The sequence below is a fragment of the Pogona vitticeps genome, chromosome 3, assembly GCF_051106095.1.
Source record: "Pogona vitticeps strain Pit_001003342236 chromosome 3, PviZW2.1, whole genome shotgun sequence".
Taxonomy (NCBI): Eukaryota; Metazoa; Chordata; class Lepidosauria; order Squamata; family Agamidae; genus Pogona; species Pogona vitticeps.
The window spans coordinates 48362302-48377829 of record NC_135785.1 but is presented as its reverse complement, the minus strand read 5'-3'; the positions used below and the strand labels follow the sequence as shown (position 1 = coordinate 48377829).

The 15528-nt window shown below is 46.1% G+C and overlaps 1 protein-coding gene across 2 annotated transcripts in view; it reads left to right on the top strand.

The window, feature by feature from the left end:
- The first annotated feature begins 2673 nt into the window (after window positions 1-2673).
- Window positions 2674-15528, top strand: part of STAG1 (STAG1 cohesin complex component) — a 249125-nt gene continuing 236270 nt past the window's right edge. The window contains exon 1 of one of the 2 annotated variants that reach the window (XM_072995831.2): window positions 2674-2784. The gene's annotated coding sequence lies outside the window, so the exon portion shown is untranslated. Of the gene's footprint in view, window positions 2785-13175; window positions 13316-15528 lie in introns of those variants that run through there. The other variant, XM_072995830.2, reaches the window with a different exon arrangement.

The window sequence follows — 15528 nt, the reverse complement described above, 5'->3', positions numbered from 1 at the left end:
CCAGCGGAGAAGGGGAGCCACCCCCACAGAGCCAAAGACTGAGTGTGGCCCCTCCAGGCGGCGAAGGATGGGGAGGCAGGAACAGCCCGGGCGTGGGCAGCGAGGCTTTGGCAGCAGTGCTCAACTGACCGTGCATGACTGAGATCCTTTCAAATCAAGGGGGTAGTGTCGGCGTATATAAATTTTTTTGGGGGGGTAAAAGGTAAAAAAGTTCCCTGACCCCTGACATAGAAGAACAAGCCTTTCCGAGAGAAAATCAGCATGGCTTCTGTAGGGGTGAGTCTTGCCTCACAAATCTTTTAGAATTCTTTGAAAAGGTCAACAGGCATGTGGATGCTGCCGAACCACAGGATATTGACTATCTGGATTTTCAGAAGGTGTTTGACACGGTTCCTCACCAAAGGCTGCTGAGAAAACTCCACAGTTTTCTCAGCAGGTCCTCTTATAGACTGAGAATTAGTTGAGAACTAGGATACAGAGAGTAGGCGTCAATGGGCAATTTTCACAATGAAGAGAGATGAAGACCAGTGCTTTTCAACCTGTTCATAAATGACCTGGAGACAGGGATAAGCAGTGAGGTGGCCAAGTTTGTAGATAACACCAAACTTTTCTGGGTGATGAAGACCAGAAGGATTGTGAAGAACTCCAGAAGGAACTCTCCAAACTGGGTGAATGGGTGGCAAAATGGCAAATATGCTTCAATATAAGAAAATGTAAAGTAATGCACAATGGGGCAAAAAATCAAAACTTTACTTATCAGCTACTGGGTTCTGAGCTGTCTGTTATGGATCAGGAAAGATATCTTGGTGTGCTGGTGGACAACTTGATGAAAGTGTCAACCCAGTGTGTGGCGGCAGTGAAGGAGGCCAATTCCATGCTAGGTATCATTAAAAAGGGGACTAAAAAATAAAACAGCCAACATTATAATGCCATTGTACAAAATGCTGATAAGGCCGCTGTGGCAATCAACCCTTTGTGGCCCTTATTTCCTTGGGCTCCACACAGGTAAACATGCTCTTTATTCGCTGCCACCAGGTATTCTCTAATACCACTTCAAGTCCCATACAGGAGCTGCCACCCCAGAAAGGTCATATACTTTAGGAAGCAGGGTTTTTGATTAAGTATTCTTTTATTATTATTCAACAGGAAAATCATATATGAGTTGGTCCAGGTGTTAATACTTTTAGGATCATGCAGTCAATCACTTTACTATCAAATTTATATCTCTCTTGTTATGCTTATACATTCATTCCTCCTTGTTCCATGTGTTTTACTTTTAATTTGCTTTCCTAAATCCCTTTGATCTACTGTATTCCTAAACCCTAACACTCTCTGTACATCTTCTGGTCCCTGACTTTTTCTACCTCTCTCTAACTCTCACTCTTCCTAACTGTCTCTTCAACTCCCTCTAACTGTCACTCCAGCTCCGCCCCTCCTGCTCTATCCTTGGCTCCTCCCCCTGTGCTGCTGTGATGGACAGGCAGGAATGAGATCACCTTTTTGGATTCCGCTACAGCCGCATCTGGAGTACTGCGTACAGTTCAGGTTGCCACACCTCAAAAAAGACATCGTGGAACTGGAAAAGGAGCAGAAGAGAGTGATTAAAATTATCACTGGGCTGGGGCACCTCCCTTATGAGGAAAGGCTAACGCATTTGGGGCTCTTTAGTCTAGAAAAGGTGCTTGAGGGGTGACATGATTGAGACATATAAAGTTATGCAGGGAATGGATAAAGTGGATAGAGGAAAGCTCTTTTCCCTCTTACTCAAATTGGGAGAGTAAGAACAGACAAAAGAAAATACAGTACTGTATTTCTTGACCCAGTGTATTGTTAGTTTGTGTTAGTCTCCTTGCTGCAGAATGTGGTGATGGCATCTGGCCTAGATGCCTTTAAAAGGAGATTGGACAGATCACAGGTTACAGGCCATGACGGGGATGTATACTCTCCAGGCCTCAAAGGAAGGTACTTCAAAATGCCAGATGCAAGGGAGTTGGTATCAGGAGACAGGTATCTACAGTATTTGTTTTGTGTGCTCCCAGAGGCATGTGTTGGGGCCACTGTGAGATACAGGAAGCTGGACTAGATGGGCCCTTGGCCTGATCCAACAGGGCTCTTCTTATGTTCAGTGTGATGTGGAAAAAAATATAAAATGCTGTTTTATGATATATTAACAGAAGTATTATCTCCAAATCCCATGAGGTGCTAGTCCCCCTCTATTCAGCACTGGCTAGGCTTCATCTAGAGTATTGTGTTCAGTTCTGGGCATCACCCTTTAAGAAGAATGGCAATAAAATGGAGCAACTTCAGAGTAGGGCAATAAGGATGACCGGGGGACTGGAAAAGGACAAAAGCCAAAGGTCTGCTATTGTCAGTGGTTCGAAAAGTGGTTTTTTTAGTTGGCTCAATAGTAGGATGGGACCCAGGCATGTAAACATCTTGATAAGATCTTGATAGCTTTGAGCACTTGGTTGAAAACAACAGAATGAAATTTAACAGGGACAAGTGCAAAGATCTGCATGGGGGGGGGAACCAAATGCACAGTTCAAAGATGGGGGATAATTGACTCAGTAATACAACTGAGAAGGATTTTGGAATTACAGTGGTGATCGACTTACAAACATCCCTACTTATGACCATTTCGAGTTCTGACCAGAAAAAGGCAGGGAAAAAAGGCGGGGAATTTAAATGGCTAACCGTTGCTGGCAAAGAGGCTGGTTCTTTGTAACTCTTTCACCTGGGGTTAGAGAGTGTGAGATTGGAGGAGGCTTCGGACTGCTTGGTAAGGTAAGGTGCTGCTTTCTACTTTTTAAAAACTGTTCTGGGTAGGTTTTGCAAAATGGTTTTGGGCTGGGTGGTGGAATTATGTTTCTATGCTGTGATGGGTCTTGCAGGGTTGTTTGTTTGTTTGTTTGTTTGTTTTTTCCCCATTTCCGATGAATCTTGTGGGGTTTGTTGCCTTTTTGGGGTTTTCCCCGATTTCCGATAGCTCTTGTGGGGTTTGTTTGCTTTTTGCTTTGGTTTTTTTTTTTTTGCATTTCTGAAGGTTTGTTTGCTTTCTGCTTTGCTTTTTTTGCCATTTCTGAAGGGTTTTGCACATTTTGTTTGTTTTTCTTCCCCTCCTTCGGCTGGAATGGATTAATTGCCTTTCTGATGGGCCTTGCAGTGTTTTATTTTTTAAAATTTATGGATTTACTTGGTGATTTTTCCCCCTTCGGCTGGCATGGATTAATTGCATTTCTATGCACTCCTATGGGAAATGGTGCTTTGACTTATGGTCATTTCGAGTTATGACCGGAGTTCCAGAATCAATTAAGTTTGTAAGTCGAGGAACCACTGTATGTTTTTTCTTTAAAACATGCACCTGTTGAAGCGTTAGAGCAATGTGTCCTTTTAAAGCGTTCAGAGCAATTTCTGAAATGGCTGTGATCAGATCATCTGAAGCAGCACATAAAATGGCTTTTCTCTGGGTTGGCTGATGGGATCCTGGATGAGCTGGCATGTGTAGATCGACCCAATACGCTTCAAGAACTAATCACTCTATGCCTTTGCATTGATGGCCGCCTGGAGAGCTGACGCCTAACACAGGGCGGTTCCCGTCCCTTGCAGCCACCCTTGATGTCCACCAGCACTAGACAAGAGGATTCTGAGCCCATGCAGTTAGGAGCTGTTCGGCCATGCCTCACCCCTGAGGAAAAAACACGACACCACTCCCAGAATCTCTGCCTATACTGTGGGGGAGCAGGACACTTAGCTTCTGGCTGCTTGGTTAAGTGGCGTAACCCCAGCTCCGCGCTACCACTGTCAGTAAAAGATTTGCCTCATGTCTGAATGGACCCTCAGACGTGGGGCACTTAGCTGGGTCCCCTGAACCCTACGTTAATATCCCGGGTCCATTCCTCGTAACAGTGAAACTTTGCTTGCTGGATGGATGTTGTTTGTTTGTTTATGCCATGGTTGATTCTGGGTCTGATCACTGTTTCATTGACACAGCCTTTATGAAACAGCACTGGATCCCTGTACAGGATAAAGAGACCTGACACTAGTTGAGTCCATAGACAGGCGTCTCCTCCGCTGTGGTCCTGTGACCCTGTCTCCAGGTCCAACAACATCAGGAGCAACTACAATTCAACGTTGCACACATGCCCTGTTTCCCACTTATTCTGGGACTTTCCTGGCTCCGAACACATAATCCCCTAAGGGACTGGACACAAGGGGAGTTGGGTTTCAGGGACCCATGTCCGGATATGGGTCCACAAGCTACCTTGGCTGCAGCAGGGTCAACAGACAGTCCCATGATACCCTTGGAATACAAGGACTTTGCTGATGTCTTGAGGAGAAGGGGACTGACCCACTACCCCCGCACCGACCCTATGATTGTGCTATCAATTTGGTGCCTGGGGCACCCCTTCCTATGGTGTGGATCTACCCCATGTCGGAACCAGAACTCGTGGCCTTGTGGACCTTTCTTGATAAAAATCTGAAATGGGGATTCATCCGGCTGTCCACGTCGCACCTGTCTGCACCTGTTATCTTCTTTAAGAAGAAGGGTGGAGAGCTCTGCCCCTTCAATGATTACCGGGCCTTGAATAAAATCACCATTAGAGACTGCTACCCTCTGCCATTGATTGGCAAACGTTTGGATCGCCTTAAGGGGGCACGTATTTATACAAAGTTGGATCTCTGTGGCGCCTATAATTTGGTGCAAATCCGTGCTGGTGACGAGTGGAAGACAGCTTTCGGAACTCGTTATGGCCAGCATGAATACTTGGTCAAGCCTTTCGGTTTAACCAATGCTCCGGCAGTGTTCCAGCGGTTCATGAACATCATATTTCCGGACTTGCTTGATCGCTTTGTGATCATCTACCTGGATGACATTTTGATTTACTCCCGAGACCCCACTCAGCACACGGAACATGTTCGTCAGGTCTTACAATGATTACGAGTCCACCGATTCTACGCCAAGCTGGAGAAGTGTGAATTCAACTTGCAAGAAGTCAAATTCCTAGGTCACATTATACAGTGGTGCCTCGCTTAACGAGCGCACCGTATAATGATGAAATTGCATAGCGATCCGTTTTTTCGGATTGCTAATGCGATCGCTCAATGTTTTTTTAATGGGGAAAAATTCGCTTTGCGAAGACCGGTAAGCGTTTCGCTTACCGATCTTCGCAAAACGACCCCCGACGATTAGCTGTTCGGCGGCCAAAATGGCTGCCGGAAGCCGGGAAATGGCCCAAAATGGCCGCGTGCAGCGTTTTCGCGCCCTCGTTAAGCGAGGCGAGGGCGCGAAAATGGCTGCCGGCCATCCTGAAGCTTCGCTGAATGGTGAGTATTTGGCCTATTTGGAATGCATTAAACGATGTTTAATGCGTTCCAATGGAAATCCCTGCCCCGTTCAGCGATGCTTCAGCATAGCGAAGGTTAATCCGGAACGGATTAACCTCGCTATGCGAGGCACCACTGTATCTCCCCAAGGGATCCAGATGGACCCAAAGAAAATAGAGTTGGTTCTGACCTGGCAGAAACCCCGGAACCGTAAGGATGTACAGCGGTTTCTCGGCTTTGCAAATTATTACCGCCAGTTCATACTTACGCGGACATAGCCATGCTGCTGACCCACCTCCTTCGGCCCAGAGAGCCGATTCTTTGGACTCCAGAGGCAGACCATGCCTTCACAACACTAAAAACCCACTTTACCACCAAGCCCGTTCTGTGCTATCTGGATGCCTGACTACCATTTATTGTGGAGATGGATGCCTCCAGTGTCGCCCTGGATGCAATACTGTCCCAGTTGGAGGACCCCTCACAGCCACTGCAGCTCTGCGCTTTCTACTCCTGGCAGTTCACACCCCCAGAACGCAACTACACCATCTGGGAGCGGGAACTCTGGGCCATCAAAACCACTTTTGAGGTCTGGAGGCTTTACCTTGAAGGGGCACGTCACCCTGTCTAAGTTTTGATGGACCACCGGAATCTGGAATACTTGCAGACAGCCCAACGCCTTAATCAACGCCAGATCCGGTGGAGTCTCTTCTTCTCCCAGTTTGACTTCCATATTACCTACATCCCGCATACTTAGAATCGGAAAGCCAATGCCTTGTCCCGCAAACCGGAATACGCTGTTCCAACCTCTGAAGAGCCTCCGATTACACCTATCCTATCCCCTTCAGTTTTTGCAGCCATTACAACTCGCTCATCCCTGGCTGAAGAAATTCGAGGCAGCCAAGCTCAAGATACCTGGGCCAAGCAATGCTTGCAGGAACTCCAAAAGGACTCTGCCAGAGACTTTACTAACCACCAGGGTGTCCTATTACACCGTGGACGCTTGTACATTCCTCCAGGGCCCCTTCGAACCAACGTGCTGTATCTGACCCATGATTCCCCTCCTGCAGGACACTTTGATCGGTACAAAACTCTGCACTTACTCACACAGGAATTCTGGTGGCCCCGGGTTCGAGCTGATGTCACCTGTTATGTTGATTCCTGTGAGGTTTGTTGTCGAGCCAAAGACATACCAGCCAAACCTCCAGGTCTGCTACAGCTGTTACCCGTACCAGCCGCCCCTTGGGACACAGTATCCCTAGACTTCATCACGGATCTCCCATGATCACAAGGGTATACCTGTGTTCTAGTAATAGTGGACCTGTTCACCAAGATGGCTCATTTTGTCCCATGTTCCAAGCCTCCCACAGCTCCTGAAACATCCCAGCTCTACCTTCACCATGTTTTCCGTCTACACGGGCTCCCGACACACTTAATTTCCAATCGTGGTTCCCAATTCACTTCCTGGTTCTGGCAAGCCTTACGCACCAGTTTGGGTACCCAAGTGCACTTGTCGTTGGCATATCATCCCCAAACAGATGTAATAATGCCACCCTTGAGCAATATATCTGTTGCTATACCTTCTATCAGCAAGATGATTGGGCGACCCCTAGCTGAATTTGCCTACAATAACGCCGTACACTCATCTACAAAACAGACCCCATTTGTAGCCAACTATGGGTACCATCCTCGCTTTTTCCCGGCTGTCCTGCCGTCAACCATGGTTCCTGCTGCTGATGCTCACGTACGTGAGTTGCAGGCTCTCCAAGACTTACTCCGAGAGCAGCTTCAGCAAGCTAAGGATGCCTATAAGACAGTGGCCGACAGAAAACGGCAAGAAGGGCCACCTCTGAAACCAGGGGACCAGGCCTGGCTTTCCACCCATAATCTCTACTGACCTGGCCGGTCCCGTAAGTTGGACCCTCAGTTTATAGGACCCTATTTAATCATGGATCAAATCTGTCAGAGTATAGAAATTTTATAAGCCTGAACCTGTATATGTGTTTCATTAACGAGCTGCTATTGTGCACAGATGTGAGAGTGCTGAATCACTCTGGACATGATGTAATGACTTGAAACCAGGAGAAGGCCAGGTGCAAAGCATGAAGTCATCTGTTTTCTGATTGGACAAAATATGCCATGTATATGTATATAAGTGGACTGTGTGTTTGCTTCTTTCTCTTCCTCCACTATCACTTGCTGCCACGCATGCTGTCCGTTTGTATAAAGAGTTCCTGCTGTGCTGTTAAGATACCTGCCTGTATATAACTGTAAATATGTGTAAATACAACTGTCTTGCAACACAAGAAGAACTGGTAAAGTGTCTTCAATAACTCTGCGTATTTTACTGTTTCCAAAACCCTATCAAAATCAACTCTGTTGCTTTCCGGTTACAACTCCCAGTTACTCTTCGTATTCACCCAGTTTTCCATCGGTCTCTCCTTGTTCCTGTTGCAGCACCAGACCCTGCCCGACTTCCACCCCTGGCTCCACTTCCACCCATTTTGGTCGATGGCGAGGAAGAATACGAAGTCCGTCAGATCCTGGACTCCCGACTCCACCGGGGAGGTCTTCAGTACTTCGTAGATTGGGAAAGTTACGGCCCTGAGGATCGATCATGGGAACCCGCCAATAACTTACACCCCCCCCTCCGACCTTGTACAGCAATTCCATGCCACCTATCCTGATCGACTTGGCCCTTCTGAAGGGGGGAGCCCTGGGGAGAGGGATAGTGTCATGAGTGCAGCCGAAGATCCAGAACCTGAGGGGTTAACTGTAGCTGAGGACAATGCTGAGCGATTAGAAACACAAACAGGTGAATCGCCTCCAGATTCTCCTCCCCCAGTAGTTAGGCTGAGGGTCAGGCTTCAGGAAAGACTTATGACAAAAAGGTCAGAGGATTGCTTGAAGGCTGCCCGCAGAAACATCCTGAGTTCTGACAGGATGAAAAGGCTTCAAGCAGTTCAAGGGCTGTTTTACTATATAAACAACTCTCAGACAGCTGAAAGTCCATGGAAGCAACAAGTCAAACCTCTGGCTTGCATCCAGGCTCCTGACTATCTTGTACCTTGTTCTCTGGACCCTTGGCTTTGGACTCTGAGCCTGGACTACATTGTGCATTTTGGCTTTGGACTCTGACCCAGGACTATGTTGTGTGAGTTGGCTTTGGTATTTGGATATCGGCTCTGCATTCTCTGAATTTATGACATAGGAGTGGCTTATTGGACTCTTCTGTTGTAACCCGTGGGAACATGACAGGGGGTTTGGTTTTTTTCCCTATTTCTGATGGGTCTTGGGGGTTTTTGTTGCTTTTTGGGGGTTTTCCCCCAATTCCGATGGGTCTTGGAGTGGTTGGTTGCTTTTTGGTTTCCCCCCCCCCATTTCCGATGGGTCCTGCATGCTTCCCTTGCTTTTTCCTTTGCCTTCTTTGCATTTCCAACCTGCCCCCTTTCTTATCTGTGCATTTCCGATCTGCTCTGTTTGTTTTCTGTGCATTTCCAATGTGTCTTGCACGACTGATTGCTTTTCTCCCCCCCCCCCTTTGACCGGAAGGGTTTATCACGTTTCCAATGAGTCTTGCAGTTATTTTTTTGGGTGATTTTTTTATTTCGGCCAGAACAGATTAATTGCATTTCAATGCATTCCTATGGGAAATGGTGTTTTGACTTATGACTATTTTGAGTTATATCCATTTTATGGAACGGATTATGGTTGTAAGTCGAGGCACCAGTGTACCACTACTGAAGGATGAATTACCTGTTCTGCAGTAAAAGTAACTATTCCATGTCCTAGTTTGTTTAGAAGGCTTGGGCTCTCAGTAAGTGTCAGAATTTGCATTTTCTGTTTTATAAAGGGCTTTATGGCTTTGTCTAGCAATATTCCCAGAAATAGCACTTTGTATTTGTATTTATATTTTATTAATTTATTTTAGCTTGTAAGATTTTTCTCTGCTGTTAGAATGGTCTGCACATTTGCAGAAAGGAGCTTTGTTTTAAAAACTGTTCCAAAGCTTCAACCACCTTAACACTTTCCTATTTGAAAGATTTTAATGGTGGGCTTGTTTGTTTTGAGACACAATTCAACAAAGCTTCAAACAGTTTAAGATAGAGTTGCATGAAGGGCCCTTAATCACTAAGGTAATATGGGTGGCAGTGAAGCATAATCTTTTTCCAATGTAGGGCTTCATGTGTGGAACTCGCTCCCTTCTTAGTTCTGAGTTACTGTCTGAAAATCTTGATTTCCCAGGCATTTAATCAGCATTAGTTTCTTTGGATGCTGCTGTTTGAACTTTTTTCTGCTTTAGTAATTGAATTTGATTTTATTACACTTTGTCTCTCATGGTTCAAAATAGACTATACACTTCAAAACTAATATAGGTTACTGCTGTAAATACAATGTATGTGTGAACTATGATTAAACTCATATTAGAACTGGATCAGAGTATATATTATGGCCATAATAATTTATATTTTAAATACCTTGAGAAGGATTCTACACTAGACCAGAACTTCACCCAGTCTGGCCAATGGTAAGTGATAATGACAGTAGTAAATGGACAGCAAATTCTGGAGGAATCCCTCATCTCAGAACAAAAATTCAGACTTTAATGGCTTATATAAACATAGCTTGATTAGCCTGTGATATTAAGTCTTCTTCATTTTTATGATATAGGCCTATTCCAAAATATGTAATGTTTTCCCACCTTCACAGAAACTCTTAATATGAAAAAAGATGAAAGGTTTTATCTATGCTGTTCCTTCTGTTGCTTAAGTTTTTAGATTCAGTTTTAGATTGGATTGTAATTGTACATCATTGATTTTGATGTTAGTAAATTACTATTTTGAAGATGAATAGTGGTTACTCTGAATTTAATGACATATTTAAGGGTGCACACAAATATATATTAAAATAATAAATACAATTTAGTGCATGTTATGTACTCACATCTGAAGACCTTTATCTTCTGGCAACTTTCCCTGATTGAATCAATGTTGAGTGATTTTTTAAAATGTATTGTTGTACCCATGTTGCTTATGTGTTTTGTTTTTTTGTATTCATCTATCCTTTTAGTATTGTATAACTATTGTTACTGACTTAAATACTGCCTTGTGATTGTTGTAAGGTACCTTGGGTTAAAAATATTTTAAATAAATTAAATAAATAAATCAACTTATAGTGACCCCAGTAGGGTTTTCATGGTAAGAGAGATATTTACCGAGAGGTTTTACCAGTTCTACATGGCCCGGAGAGGATTCAAACCCAGATCTCCTGTAATTCCTCTATCCACTACACCAACTGAAAACAAAATAAAGAAATGGTTGTTGTGGGCTTTTCGGGCTCTTTGGCCGTGTTCTGACGGTTGTTCTTCCTAACATTTCGCCAGTCTCTGTGGCCGGCATCTTCAGAGGACAGCACTCTGTGCTCTGGTGTAGTAGGCTTGGGAGTGCAGTATTTATGGCTGTGACATAGGCGTTTGTCTTTTTCTGTAGATGGGTGATTAGTGTGTCTTGTTGTGGGTGTATTGTTGTGCTAAGGAGAAGAACCATTGTTCATGAGCAATCAGATTTTACGCTCGAAATAGTTTCATTGTGACTTTATTTCAAATTGTCACTGTGGTTGATGGGTGTCATTAGCTGGTCTTTTGTGTATAGTGATCCCCTGTCGTGGCTGGGTAGAGTTTGTTGACCTTTTGCACGCTGTATTTTTGAGAGCTGGGAGCCAAGTTTTGTTGAGCTTCACACTTTCCTCTTTTCTGTTGAAGTTCTGCTGGTGCTTGTGGATTTCAATGGCTTCCCTGTGCAGTCTGACGTAATGATTGCTGGTGTTGTCCAGTATTTCAGTATTTTGAAATAGAATTTCATGTCCAGCTTGTTTTAGGACATGTTCAGCTACTGCTGATTTTCCTGATTGTTTTAGTCTGCAGTGTCTCTCATGTTCTTTGATTCTGGTGTGAATGCTTCATTTTGTGGTTCCAATATATACCTGTCCACAACTGCAAGGTATCAGTATACTCCTGCGGTGGTGAGGAGGTCCCTTCTGTCCTTTACTGACCGTAACATTTGTTGTATTTTTGTGGTGGGCTTGAATACTGTTTGTAGGTTGTGTTTTTTCAAAAGTTTCCCCATGCGGTCCGTGACCCCTTTGATGTATGGCAGAAATAATTTATTTGAGGGTGGCTGTTTTTCCTCTACAGTTTGTTGTTGTTTTCTTGGTTTGATGGCTCTTTTGATTTCATTTTTGGAGTAGCCATTTGGCTGTAGGGCCCAATTCAGATGGCTGAATTCAGTGCTGAGAAACTGAGCTTCACAGTTCCGATTTGTACGGTCTACCAGTGTTTTGATTATGCCTCTTTTTTGCAGTGTTTGGTGGTTGGAGTTTTTGAGTAGGTACCAGTCTGTGTGGGTGGGTTTTCTGTAGACCTTGTGTCCCAATAGGAGGTCAGTTTAGCGTAGGACCATGACATCTAAGAACGGGAGTTGGCCCTCTATTTCTTTTTCCATGGTGAATTGTATATTTGGGTGGATGCTGCTGAGATGGTTGAGAAATTCTTCCAGTTTTTCTTCACCGTGACTCCAAATTGCAAAATAAAGAAACTTCTCACAATTTGAAATAAAGTCACAATGAAACTATTTCGAGCGTAAAATCTGATTGCTCATGAAAAATGGTTCTCTACATTCATTTTATAGAGAGACTTTGTGTGTTCCTACAAGATTTCTCTACCTACAATCTTTATTTCCTGCATGTGCATTTTAACTTTCCTGAAGAGTCAGAGCTTGTCTCCACACTCATTTTGTAATAAGTTGGAGGCTCAAATAGAGTCGCTAGATCTGGTATGCCATTTGGTGTGATCTTCGCATCCAAACGAAATAGGGACCTGATGCGATGCTATGTGGTCCCTTATCAGTAGTAGGGGGCAACAAGGGGGATTTTTGGTTCCTTTTCTCTTGTAGAGTCATTCTGAATATTTCTCTCCAGCTCCTACTGCTGTTCTATTTACCCCTTTTCAAAAGCCAAGCCACGTCCCCACCACCGCACACAGAACACGCACACACACGTGTTCACAGGAGGGTTCGACTTTGCAAAGGCAGCTTCCTTGCGCTGCCTTTGCGTATGTACAGTATCGTGAAGCAGCTCTCTTACTCAGCTACTGTACTTCACCCTACCGGCAAATTGAAAGAGGAAGGCTTCCTTCGGTTCCGTCTCAGATAAACCCTAGTGCAGTCCTCCTATCTGCACCAGAAAAGCAGAAGCCCCTTAACAGAGGCCCAAGAGCATCAGGCCGTTTCGCTGTAGCAAAAGCATGGTCCGATCACTGTCTTTAAGAGAGCACCATCCCATCCCTGTAGAAACCCAATCAAAGACTTAAACAACCCTCTGTCCACAGTTTAAATGACACCGGAATGGCAACTGAAGTGCTTTAACCTCTGTGTATCTATCAGCACAGCAAGCTTTGGGCGCCCCCTGCTGTCGAGTTGGATGAGTAACAAAAGGGCTCTTGCTCAAATCAAGGACTATTAAGGCAAACGTCACGACGCTCACCATCTACCCAAACCCCACAGAAAAATGGCGAAGGAAACGCCCAAACAACCCTGGCAAGAACGGAAGTATCACGTAGACCACTTCCGTCCAGGGGTCGAGCCGTTGCGCACGCAGGCCAACGGTGTACGGTGAGTGCGCGGGGCCAGAAAAGTAGGGCGCTTGCGCTACTTTTTCGCGCGAAAGCTGTTTTGGGCGCCTTTGCTGACGGGCGGGGCTATTGCACGCAGTAGACGCCCGCGGCCAGCAGGAGGCGCGCTCGGTCTGGTTGGCGGTGGCGGCGGCTGCGCCATTGGCGGGTAGGAAATGCCGCCAGATGGCGGTTTAGGATTGCGGCTCTACTGAGGTGCGGCCCCCGGCACCACCGCCTGTTCGTTCCGGCCCGCCTTGGCCCCGGCCCGCCTGGACCCCTCTCCCGTGGCACCGTAGGATTCCCGGGGGCGCTGGCCCAGCTGAGGTAAGAGAGTGAACGCGGGCGGAGGGAGGGGGGGCTGCGAGGCTGAGATCCAAGATGGAGGCACGAGGGGCGGGGGCAGCGGCAGCGGGCCCGCTCTCGCTTGCTCGCTCGCCGCTCGTTCACACACACACACATTCGGGCCGGGCCAGCGGGCGGGAGCCAAGAGCCAGAGCTTGAGGGAGGTGGCGGGCGAGCGAGCGGGCGGGCAGGCAGGCAAGCAGGCGGGCGGTTGGTTCTCGCCTGACGAGATGGCTCCTCCCGGGTGGCGGCCCTCTTTCTTCCCGGCCCTGCCCTTCTTTTCCCTCCCTGCAGGGCCAGGGTGACAATGGAAGGGCGGCGGCCCCACGGGGCAGCCTCGCCTTCCCGTCCCCGCCAGTGGCGGCCCTGGGCCCGGAGCCTGCCGTTCTCTGGCCCGCCCCCGCACGGGGGGCCTGCCCGCCTTCGCCCGAACGCGCCTTCCCTTGTTTGCCTTTGGCTTCGCGAAAGGGAATCTCGGGCCGCCGCCGCTCCCCCCCCTTCCCCGCCCGGGGGGTGGTGGAAAATAATGTGCCGTTGCCGGTGGCGCCGGGAAAAAGGGGGGGGGGGGAGAGACGACTAGGACGGGAGGGAGGGATGTTGGGGACATAGGGACGGCGCTTGTGGCCGTTGGCTTTGGGATATTTTTATTGGCGAAAACATTAGCCGGACGCCCCATGACGGCGGAAAGGGGGAGGCCGCTCGGGGGTAGCGAAGATCCTGAGGGGGCCGGCTTAGGGATTTAGCCCAGAGCCCTTCTATAGCGAGAGGGTCGCCTCGAGTTGGGCTGACTGAGGGGAAGAGGACTGAGTTCTAGTTAGGAGGCTGGTTCACGGAATGTGGTGCTTTATAGGAAGGTTGACGACTAACAGTGGCGGAGATATTTTGGGGCTGCTGTGTGTAATGGTTTCACATTGTACAGTTTTTTGTTTTGTTTTGTTTTTTGAGTTGGTGGAAAATGGCACTTCACATGTTGTGCTCTGGAAGAAGTGGCTGGTACATGGCCGTATGGGTAGGTGACTTAACGGCCAAGATCAGTTTGGATTTTAAAATTAGATATCTGTCTTTGGCAATCCCAGGCAGAAGGTAGAGTCCTACCAGTGAATTGCATTATTTTGAACTTCAGGGCTCTTGTACAGATAGGGCTCTTTACCCTACCTGTGGATGGAAGGTTTGTCAATCTTGGATCGTACCAATAGTCATAGGAAATTCTTAAAGGAAAAAATTCTTCTTCTTTTTTACATTTGGAGGGATCATTGTCATTTGTCAGTGTTAGGAGTCACTTTTACACTGGAGAGAGAGGACACAGGCAAGTTTATCCTCAGGTCCACTTTATTTCTTTTAAATAACTGTACGAACACATCAGAGGAGTGTCTACCTAAAATTAGATATTATATACATTTTACAAGCAAATTTTGAATAGTTTATTTTCATTATTTATTGGTCAAGTTAAATTGTTCTGCTGACTTGGTAGGATTTCTAGCTGCTGGCCCAGCGGAGGTGAGATGCCCACATCAGGAGAGGAGTTTTCTAAGACTCAGATAACTATGTAGTCATAGTCAGCCAATGTGTTGCCTCTGACAGAACAGCAAAGAATACACAAGCATTGGTGAATATGAGAGGAATAGATCAGTATGAGTCACTTTTCTGTTTTTATCTGAGAAGTAAATAATTCATTTTCTCTTTTTCTGCTATATGGTTAAAGCAAATTAAAGTGATATGCCAAATTAATTGAAGGAAAAGTTGTTTGTGAGCTAGAATGGTTTCACCCAGCCAGCCAGGATTGTTGACTTCACTCTGGAATTCAGTGCCAGATACGTGCAGCCACTTGTTCAGAAAACAGATTCTTTCTTGCTGTACTATGATACAACAGCCTTTTAAATGATGTGGGATAGAGAACACATGCAATTCTTCTGTCATTTTCTTTCGCCTTTATATTTAATTCCCTTTTTCTTTTCCTCCTGAGTTTAAAGTGAATTCCCAATCTTCAAAACCACTTCCACACCCCTCATCTTTCTTCTCTCCCCCCATCTTTGCTCAGGCTTGATGTTTGTTTGCTGTATCCTGAGAATTTTTTACAACAGAGCCCTAAAACAACATAAGCCATCAATTACTGCATGTAAATGTAACATACATCCAAGAACCAATGCTTATTTAGTATTGAAAGTGATATATCATTGTGTTTCCATATGTCTGAG